The sequence below is a fragment of the Propithecus coquereli genome, unplaced genomic scaffold (assembly GCF_000956105.1).
Source record: "Propithecus coquereli isolate 6110/MARCELLA unplaced genomic scaffold, Pcoq_1.0 Scaffold210, whole genome shotgun sequence".
Classification (NCBI taxonomy): domain Eukaryota; kingdom Metazoa; phylum Chordata; class Mammalia; order Primates; family Indriidae; genus Propithecus; species Propithecus coquereli.
The window spans coordinates 1,638,106-1,648,418 of NW_012146079.1; the positions used below are offsets into that span (position 1 = coordinate 1,638,106).

A 10,313-nucleotide genomic window follows, 5' to 3' on the forward strand; every position below is an offset into this window, starting at 1 on the left:
TTTAGTTGTCCAGCTAATTTCTTTCTATTTTTTTAATAGAGACAGGGTCTTGCTCTTGCTCAGGCTGGTCTCAAACTTCTGAGCTCAAACAATCCCCCACTTCAGGCTCCCAGAGTGCTAGGATTACGGGAGTGAGCCACCATGCCCAGCCCTGGTACTGTGTTTTAATTATCAAATTCCTCTGAAAAGGTTCCAAAAGAATCTTTGAAAACTAGCCCAAAGAACCATCTGTTTTGGGGTATTTTAAAAGCCCAATGACAGCATTTTGTCCCTAAGTAGTTCTTTTTCTCCCTAATGGCAGGGAGAGTATCTTCAGTAAGGAAATCCTCAGCTCACCTGCTGGAATCGCTGGGCAGAGGAACCAGGCCTCCCTCATATCCAACTTCCTCCTTCTCAGGGCAGGGAAATACAAAGCAAAGCAAATGCTGCTGACTTTACAAATAAAGCTTAAGGCATTAAAGTTGTCATCTGCCACCTGTACCCAATAAAAAATGATATGAAAATAAAAACAGCCGATAGGGGCTCAATACATACACGTGGATGGTAAGTCTCCTTGAGCTGGAAACAACCTCTCGCAGGTTTCTGGCTGATGCAGACAGCTCCTTCAGAGCATTTACTATGACTTTTTATGAGCTTTTCTGGGACAATCTGCATTCTCTCCTCAGACCTACTAAGGGTTAGGCTAATGCCATGGGAACTAAGGGCGACTCAGTAAAGGAAAACCAAGTTTGGGCTGAGATCCCATTTCCCATCAGACTCTAGGATGCTCTGGGGGCTCTAGTAGCTTCACCAAAAATGAATTTTGACACAATTTTCCCCTTTTTTCCATATAGGTGTGTTCCCCAATTTCATGTACTCCCCATTCTCCACCCTGGCAGTATAATTTCTACATTAACTCAGTTAGGACTGTTTACATGAAGCATCCATTCCGTATCAGGCACTGTGCTGGCTGTGTGCATAAACATCTTCCAAACCAGAGTTTTCCCTCCTGGGGACTCACTAACCTTATTAAAGTGAGAGCCTGGGAGAAGGAGAAAGGAAATGAAGGTTCGGTCTCTGGACACGAGAGCTGATTGCAGCAGCCCATCTTCAGCCCTACTCTGTCCCAGGCAGAACCAGCACTGGCTCACCGCAGGAGAACAGGGCAAAGGTCAGGGCTCAGCCTTTGGCTTATCCAGTGTTAGCTAACCAGGTCCTGAAGCTATTTCCTCTGCTACCCACCACGTAAACTTAGTCCCCCCGGCCCCTTGTCGCTGGCCTGGGAGTGTGTGGGCTGTGCCCCTGCCGACACCGACAGTGCGAGTGCACGTAGGTGTGTAATGTCCTTTATTAGTATCATTATTATTATTGTTTTAATTTAATTTTAATATACCTAACAAAAAATTGACCATCTTAACCGTTCTAAGTGTGCAGTTCAGCGGCATAAGTATATTCACATTGTTTTGCAACCATCACCACCATCCGCCTCCAGAACTTTTTTATCTTCCCAAACTCTGTACTCATTAAACAATAACTCCTCATTTCCTCCTCCCCAATCCCTAGCAACCACCATTCTACTTTCTGTCTCTGTGATTTTTGACTAAGCACCTTATATAAGTGGGATCATAGAGTATGTGTTGTTTTGTGACTAGCTTATTTGACTTGGCATAATGTCCTCAAGGTTCATCCATGTTGTAATGTGTCAGAATTTCATTCCTTTTTAAGGCCGAGTAATATTCCACCATATGTGTACACCATGTTTGGTTTATCCGCTCATCTGTTGATGGATACTTGGGTTGCTTCCACCATATCCTTTAACTTCTAGGCCTTGGTTTCTTTATCTGTAAGTGGGGAATCAAATGGGATAAGGGCTGAGGTTTTGTATAAAAAGTTAAGTAGTGACCAGATATAAATTACTATTTCTACAGTGACTGGTGAGACTTTGAAAAACCACAGGCAGGGATGGGGGTGGCAGGAGGACTTCCTGTGCTTACAGAGCCATATTTTTTCAAAGTGAGATCTAGGGCTTCACCATCATGCACTTCCCAGATATACTAAGTCTATACCAGAGGGGTGGTGCCCAGGAACCGCCAGTTTCAACAATTCATCTGGGGAATTCTAACGCACACTGTAGTCTGAGGACCACAGCCTACAGAGTTCAGGAGATAGGGCATCTCATCCGGTGGGGAAATACGTGTACATTGGCCAAACACAGGTAAAGCTGCAGTTCCAGAGCCTTTGGCCCTGGCCCCCCTCACCACCCTCCTCCCCATCCCAGCAGCCACATAGTCCTGAGGGCCACTGAAGCCTTCTGCTTGTTCATGAACAATAAGAGCTGGGTCAGCATGAATGTTCCCATGGCACAGATCTACAAGGACTGCAAGGATAAGGATGGTTTCATGTACGTGACCTACACCTCCCAGGAGACGTCAAAAGGAATACTCCGTTTGACAAGACTAGTTTAAGCATCAGCTCTTGGATATAGAAGCTACAATAAATGTTTCTTAAATAAAAATAATCTTTGAAGTTTTTTTTCCACTGGAAAGAAAAATTACACCCTTTATAATATTTTTAAAGTGACCAAATTCATGTAACTGGCTAGAGGGGAGATGGACATAGTTTTTAAGTAAAACAACCACTAGTAAAAGCCAGATAAGACCCAACAGTAATCTGAAAATCTGAATGTGTCAGGTTTAGCATTTCATTCATTCAATTGTTATTTGATGGAAAACCCGCTCCATGCTAGGTGCAATGATTGAAGTACCCACAGAAGATAGATGATTGAAAGTTTTACACAGAGCTCTCAAGGAAAAATTACATATTTTTGATAATGCCCCTCATAGAAATCCTGCCATCAAGTTTACAAGAGAAGATCTAAGGTTGGTGCTGGTCAGGACATCAGAGTAGAAAACAAACTGCTTGATGAATGAGCTTCTCAAAATATCCTTAAATCAAAAGACACATCAAGAAATGGCAGAGGAAGAAAAAGAAAGACTCAAAACACATTTCCAGCCACTTTGTCTAAAGCTTTGTGTTAGATTTAGCAAGTCCGACTGTCCTCATCCCCCCGCAGAGGTAGCCAGTCTGCTCAGCCAGTGGTCGCTCCCTCTGAAATAAACAACAGAGCGGTCACAAACAGTCAGTATTCGGAAAACATGAAAAATGGTTTCTTACAACCCCTAGATCTCCTGCTGTTTCAAATTCAGCTGGGCCTGTGTCAGCACGGGCTAGAGAGGCCAAGGGCCCCCAGCCCGAAACTACTGGTGAAGGCGTTTGGAAGCCGCAGGAGCTACAGAAGCACTGAGGTCAGCTCTTACTTGATAGGAATTTCCTTTTATATTAAGGATTAAAGGCTTTGCTACATTGTTGAATTATCAATCCCCAGAGTGAGTTTCTGATGAAAGAAAATTACAAAATAATAATTTGTAGACTAAAACTAACTCGTCTACTGGGTATGGTGGCTCATGTCTGTGCTCTGGGAGGCTGAGGCAGGAGGATCACTTGAAGCCAGGAATTCAAGACCAGCCTGGGCAACATAGCCAAACTCCATCTCTACAATAACAACAAAAAAAAACACGAAAAAACACCAAAACTAACTTGTCTCCATCAGTCCAAACCAGCTTACACTATCCATTATTCAGCAAAGCAGCCAATCTTGGTAAATTCTGCTTCAGGATGAAAGAACGAGCTAATTGCAAAACAGCAAAAAGAGGCCCTAAATGTGTGGTTACCTTATGTTAGTCTTCCATCCAGCGGTGGAACAAATTATGGTTCATCTGTAATATAAGCATGCAGCAGGACAAGGGAAGATTCCAATCATTGCTACAGAAAAATAAAACTCACTTGCATTAAAGGATATCTTTGTATGCACATAGATATGTATATGCATAGGAAGGAAAAGCTTAGAAAAAGAGAACAGGAGCAGTTGCAAGTGGTGCCTCCAGGGCACTGCCACTCTCTTCCACCCCCTTAGAGGTGCTTGAATCTTCTGCAGGGGCAAGTCTTCATATATTACTTAGGAGACAAAGCTAAAGCAACATTTCTCAAGCCAAGTCTGGACAGAATTCGGCAGTTAATAGCAAGATTTTACTTGCCTTTCAGAGTTGATACCAGGATGCACTCATTCATTCATTCACATTCATTCATTTGAGTCACTAACTATCAAGCTCATAGGGTGCCAGGCATTAGGGCCTCAGCAATGAACAAGACGGACGCAGTCCCCGCCTGATGGCGCTCACATCCCAGCGGAGAGGCAGCTGATGACAGCGAACAGCAACTAACCACAGAGGAAGGAACGTTTGGCAAAGGGGCTTTAACAGAGAGTACCTTGGAAGACCCACTTAAACAGAACGGTCAGGCAAGGCCTCCTGGAGCAGGGGAAGTTTAAGCTGAGGCCTGAAGAAAGAGTCAATTGTGCTTGAAGAACCTTCCAGGAAAAGGAAGGAACCGACTCAAGGAGAGAGTGCTGTATGTTCTAGAGAGAAGAAACTTCCCAGTTTCGCACAGCAAAGAACAAACAGATTCCAAACCTACCCACCTGTGTGACTGGGCCAGGCTGGGGGAGTTTCCAAGGCACCAGAGCAGCAGGGCATTGGCAGAGGTGCAACCTTCCTTCAAACCCTACAGACACCGTCAAAGGACTTTCTTTGGAGGCTCCAGGGCCACCCACGTTCAACTGCCCGCAGGGCCAGGATGACTCCAAAGCAGTAAATTAGGAAAACAAAAAAATTACTCAGGATCTTTGAAAAATATATTTGAATACCTTTTCTGGCTGACTCCATGAAGGTCTATGTCCTTTCCAAGCCAAACTGCCTTTCACCCCATGTTAGATGTTTTTCCCTTGTCTACTTTCCAGAGTCAAGGATTAGTAATCCCTGCAATGATTCTCCACACAGAGCATCATTTTTCATCCCTGAGGGTCCCACACAAACACCTGCTAGGTTGACTCATGCAGGGAGGGGAGCAGGGCTTTCTGGCAGAGGGCTGTAGGAGTGTGAGACAAGGTCATAATTGTTTCTACTCTGCCTGAAGCTGTTGGAAGCAGCCTGACTGTCTCCACCCTGGGATGCTGCTCTATTTCTCACTGCACTATGTACGTGTGGTAGGGAGGGAAGGGGTTGTCAGTAGCTGGCCATTTGAACCCTGGGGAGCATCTGAGGCTGCTGGGTTGATGTAGAACTCACATTAGGAGATCTATTCAGCAGGCGGGTCTGAGGATCTCGTAACGAGGGCTACCATAGTAAGATTCGGTTAGCATGTCTGTAAGACCACTGTTCTACTCTAAGTCAACTTGTGATGTACTTGTCGAGGACCAGATTGTCATGTTTTAATGGGAAGCACAACTCTTGATGTTGAATCTACCTGGGTCCAAATCGTAGTACCCGAGGGATCCTGATGGTCACTTTTCTGAAATCCTTTGCCTGTTTCAGAAGAATTAAAATGAGAAAATATATGTCAGGCGACTGTGCCTATTAGTCAGATTTGCTGTGACAATAACCCCCAATTTCAGTGGCTTGTGACCCACTGGGCTGGGCTCGGCTGGGCTCTAGGTGCCTTGTCATCTGGGTTTGAGGCTGAAGGGGCACACACGGAGCGTGCTACTCTCACAGCAGATGACGGGAACACAAGAGGGATAGCGGAAACTTGGGCTTGGGACTAGCATGCTGTCACTGTAGCCCAAATCATCGCCCAAATTAAGTCCCCACATAAAGGGAGGAAAGGATGAATATTTGCTTAATGATAACACAGTCGCCACCCTAAGCCAGGAACGTGTTAGCCTCCATCCCTTCCTCAGTGCCTACAGCAGAAGTTGATGAAAGGACAGCAGTGATGATAAGTCAGCTCTGCTGCTGGCTCACACCGCTGCCTTAATCACAGTCTTACTGCCTGGGTGCATTTCCCTCCCTCAGCTCCCTGACCCCCTCCACGCCCATTCCTGAATCCCTCACTCCTGGCCCCTGCCTTGCTGTGCTTCACAGCACCTCACTTGGCCCAGTGCCCCGACACCCGGCGATGCCCACTCCCTTGCCACCTTCGCCGTAACCCCAGCAAGCCCCAGGGCCACGCAGCTTCCTGCCATACTGGTCCTTTCTGGTCTCTGTTTGCCAGGCTCATTGTGACTTTGCAGATCAGCGTATGACATCAGTCACCAACTTCTTTGCCATTGGAAAAGCATATCAAATCTGAATGCTTAGCCCAAGCAACCCAAATAGTTGAAAACATAGTCCATGGTCACAGCCCATGGTTATGTTTGGGGTAAGCATTTTAATGAAGCCTGGTTCTCAAATGATTTCTCAGTGATATTACTAATAGCGGGTGGGGTGGGGCGAGTTTGGGATGGGGCACAAAAACCAGTTGGCAACCCTGGCTAAAAGGTGTGGAAAAGGTTGTAACAGTCAAAGATGAGAGGACTTTGAATATTATTTGCTTCAAGTCCCTTATTTTATACATGGGAAAACTGAGACCCACTGAGGATAAACTCTCTGTAGCTAATAATGAGCAGAAACCGGGTCTCCTGCACCGTGGTCCAGAGCTTTTCCACAACACCAGAGCAGAGTGGAAACATGAGCAGCCCACCAAGTGTCCTCAACGCCAGAGCCAGAAGGCAGAGGGCAGTTGTGCTAGCTGGGTCTTGAAGAGAGGAAGCAACTTGTGAAATGGGCCCGTGGCATAGAGAAGGCTGCTGAGGAGAAGCACCCAGAGCAGTGGGCAGATGGCGCAGGGTGGGCAGCAGCTGGGCTTCCACCATTTGGGCTTTAGGTGACACATACTGTCCTGTCTATGAGCACTCACTGTCTTGACCAGGGCAATTTTAGGGCATCATGACTTGAGCTGTTTCCCGAGTACTATTACGAGGATGGTGAAAACAAAGACCCGGGCCCAGGTATGCAGGATGATGCTTTCCACATGCACATAGCCAAGGCCCTGGGGAGTGTGTAATGCTCACAGTCTCCTTGCCAGGGAAGGGCTATGTCCTCATTAGGAAGCTCTAAGGGCATTCACTATGACAAGGATTCATAGCTTAGATCAGGCAATAAAACTTGACACCTCGATCTTTAGTATAATTATTAAATAGTTGCCATGAGCGTAATTTTCTGAAATAAGAATTACCGGAATGCTTTAGTGGAGTGGAATTATTTGAGCAGAGTCCTGGTGTCTAAGCCCTCCTACAGGAAGAAAGAAAAAATGAGGAATGAAATGGATGCCGAGGATACACAATGAGTTTTAACAACATCCTCAAGCAGTGCACAGCGCAGCAGATGGCGGATATGCCAACAAGCGCCATCCCCTGACATCAGGGATGCATGTGCCCATAGGTGAAAGTGGTGTCAAGATTGGCTGGGAAAAGAGATTCTGAGCTTCAGTTGGCATTAACTCCTGACACTTTGTATTGCCTATGAATAGTTAATAACCTGTAACACACACTGGCCAAAGGACCACCTGTAGAAATTCTGTGAATCCTTCTGCAAATCAAGAGTACTTGTTTTGTGTGTATAGTTTCCTCCGGTTAGCTCTGTTGTCAATTTACATTTTATTTTTATGGCATGGTATTAGACAGAAATGAATGCTTTGGGAAGAGGTGGGAGCTCTCTGCCTTTAGGCTGAGTATTTCCATGCATTAGGCACAGCGTGTGGAATCCATCAACCATTTATTGAATGCTTACTTTACACCACACACTGTGCCAAACGCTGAGGAGCCACCGTGTGTGTGGCCTTGCCCATGTTTATTATTGTGAGCAACACATCACTGCTGGCATTAAACCCATTTCACAGAGGGTGAGTAAGCAGACTGTGAGCTTAAGTGACTTCCTACACCAGCAGCTGAGCTCGGACAGAAAGTCAGAATCTTGGCTCTTTTGATAGTTTGAGTCTGGAAAAAAATCTCACTCCAGCTTGATCCAATTAACTCATCTGCAGTCTCGCTGGCAAGGAGAACCTGAAACAACACGTGATTGCTCTGAAGCAAAACAAAATAAAATAGGGCTTGAAATCCCCCTCAATTCTCTACATGAACCGTAAAGCCAGTGCCCTTGTCTTGGCGAGCGTCGCCCTCCCATCCTGTGTGAGCCATGCCTGGCGGGCTCTGGCTCTCAGCAGCAGACGTCCTTCCTCTGCCACTCATGGCTCTCAAGCTGGACTCCGACGCCACAAAGTCTGCAGAGGTTTATAAAAGAAATGGGACATTCTGAGCTCCATGAGCCAGTGTAGCCTTGAGGTTTTTAAAATTATGCTGTGATATATATAACATGAAATTTACCATTTACACTTTTTTTTTTTTTTTTTTTAAGACAGAGTCTGACTCTGTCACCCAGGCCAGAGTGCCGTGGCATCAGCCTAGCTCACAGCAACCTCAAACTCCTGGGCTCAAGCGATCCTCCTGCCTCAGCCTCCCAGAGTGCTAGGATTACAGGCGTGAGTCACCGGGCCCAGCCTATTTTACCCATTTTTAAGAGTACAGTTCAGTGGCATTAAGTACAGTTCATTGGCACATTGTTGTGCAACTGTACCACCATCCATCCCCAGAACTTTTCATCTTCCCAAACTAGAACTCTATACCTATTAAACACTAACTCTTCCTCACCCCAGCCCCTGGAAACTTCTATTCTACTTTCTGTCTGTCTCTATGAATTTGACTAGGTACCTCATGTAAAAAGAATCATACAATATTTGTCTTTTTGTGACTTATTTATTTCTCTAAGCACAATGTCTGTTGGATTTTTTTTAAAGAGGGTCTCACTCTGTTGCCCATTCTGGAGTGCAGTGGTGCAATCATAGTTCACTGCAACCTCCAGCTCCTGGGCTCAAGGGATTTTCCTGCCTCAGCCTCCCCAGTAGCCAGAGCTATAGGCATGCACCACCACGCCTGACTTACTTTTATTTCTTTTTAAAAAACTTTTTAGAGATGGGATCTCACTATCTTGCCCGGGCTAGCCTTGAACTCCTGACCTCAGGCAATCCTCCCACCTGGGCTCCCAAAGTGCTGGGATTATAGGCGTGAGCCACCACCCCCAGCCTGTCTTCCAGATTTATCCACAATGTACCTTCCTGTGACTGAATAATATCCCACGGTATGTATATACTACATTTTGTTTACCCATTCATCCGTGCATGAATATTTGGGTTGTTTTTATATTTTAGAGATAGTTGAATAGTGCTACTATGAACATGGGTGTACACAGCCTTAAAGTTTTAAAAGAAGCTTTTATTCACACTTTTCAAGCTTCGGAAAAAGTCAGTTGCCCATATCAAAGGTATATTTTTGTTATTGTTTAAATGCAGAGACATGGAAAGTCAGGGCTCCAGGAGAAGCACAGCAGCAACCCTCTGGATTCCGAATAAAGGCTCCTTTCTTCTTCTTTTAGTGAGGAGAGGATGGCAGTCATTTCAAATGTTGGAGAATGAAAAGCCGATGAAGAAGCGATCTGAGAAGACGTGTGGGGATGTGCTGTGTAAGATTTCGTTACTGACTCCAACAAGAGCCGCTTCGGCCCATGAACTGTGGGCACAGACGCCAGACTGAAAAGGTTTATAAGGAGTGTGTGTGAGGATTTGGAGACAGTGGGTACAGGTTCTTCTTTCAAGAACTCTCAAGGAACCCGAGGAGAAGGAGCAAGGAGGTGGCATCCACGCAGGAGACAGGCAGGGTGAGGAAACTGTTCTGCCTTCTATACATCATCTTGCTGAATCACTAAAGCTATTTTTTAAATGGCTTCTGTCTCATTCACTCCCAGGTGAAGAATCTGAGCATCAAAGGATTAAGTCACTTGCTAATTAAGCAACATTAGAACCCAAGACTGTCTGACTCCAAAATACTATATCACACACCTGGAGGAGCCAAAGGCGGGTTATTTGTCTTAGGATGGGGGAGAGGAAAGATTATGGGCTGAGGGGAGCAAGCCCTCCACTGTCTTCATGTCACGCATCCCCCCTGACCACCTTCTGCGTGTACTCATCGGGCATCCTGACACCCTCACTCCAACAATCCTTCCATCCCACAGGAACCGAAGTACATTGACCTGACCCTACTACCTTTTCCCTGTCTCCCCCACCCGTCCTTTCTGCTCTGCAAGCATTGCAGGCAACTCCCTGGCCACCCCCACCTGCACCGTCCCCTCCCTCGTCTCCCAGGTTCAGTCTTGCTTGCTTGGCAACACCCATGCGGCTGACTGAGGCTGCACACCCAGTCCTGGCGGCAAGTCGCAGGGCGACCTTTCCACCTGACCAGCAATCGTCCCTCTTGTCTGGTCTCTTCCCTCTCCTGGGTGACTGTCACAGGCAGTCTCTTCTTACCCACCCTCACTTGTAGCTGAAGACCCTGCTTCCTGTTCTCTGAG

At 46.1% G+C, this 10,313-nt stretch overlaps 1 pseudogene; it reads left to right on the top strand.

The window, feature by feature from the left end:
- The window catches only part of LOC105810364, a 4,950-nt pseudogene extending 2,506 nt beyond the window's left edge, over nt 1–2,444 (top strand).
- Nucleotides 2,445–10,313: the final 7,869 nt, after the last annotated feature.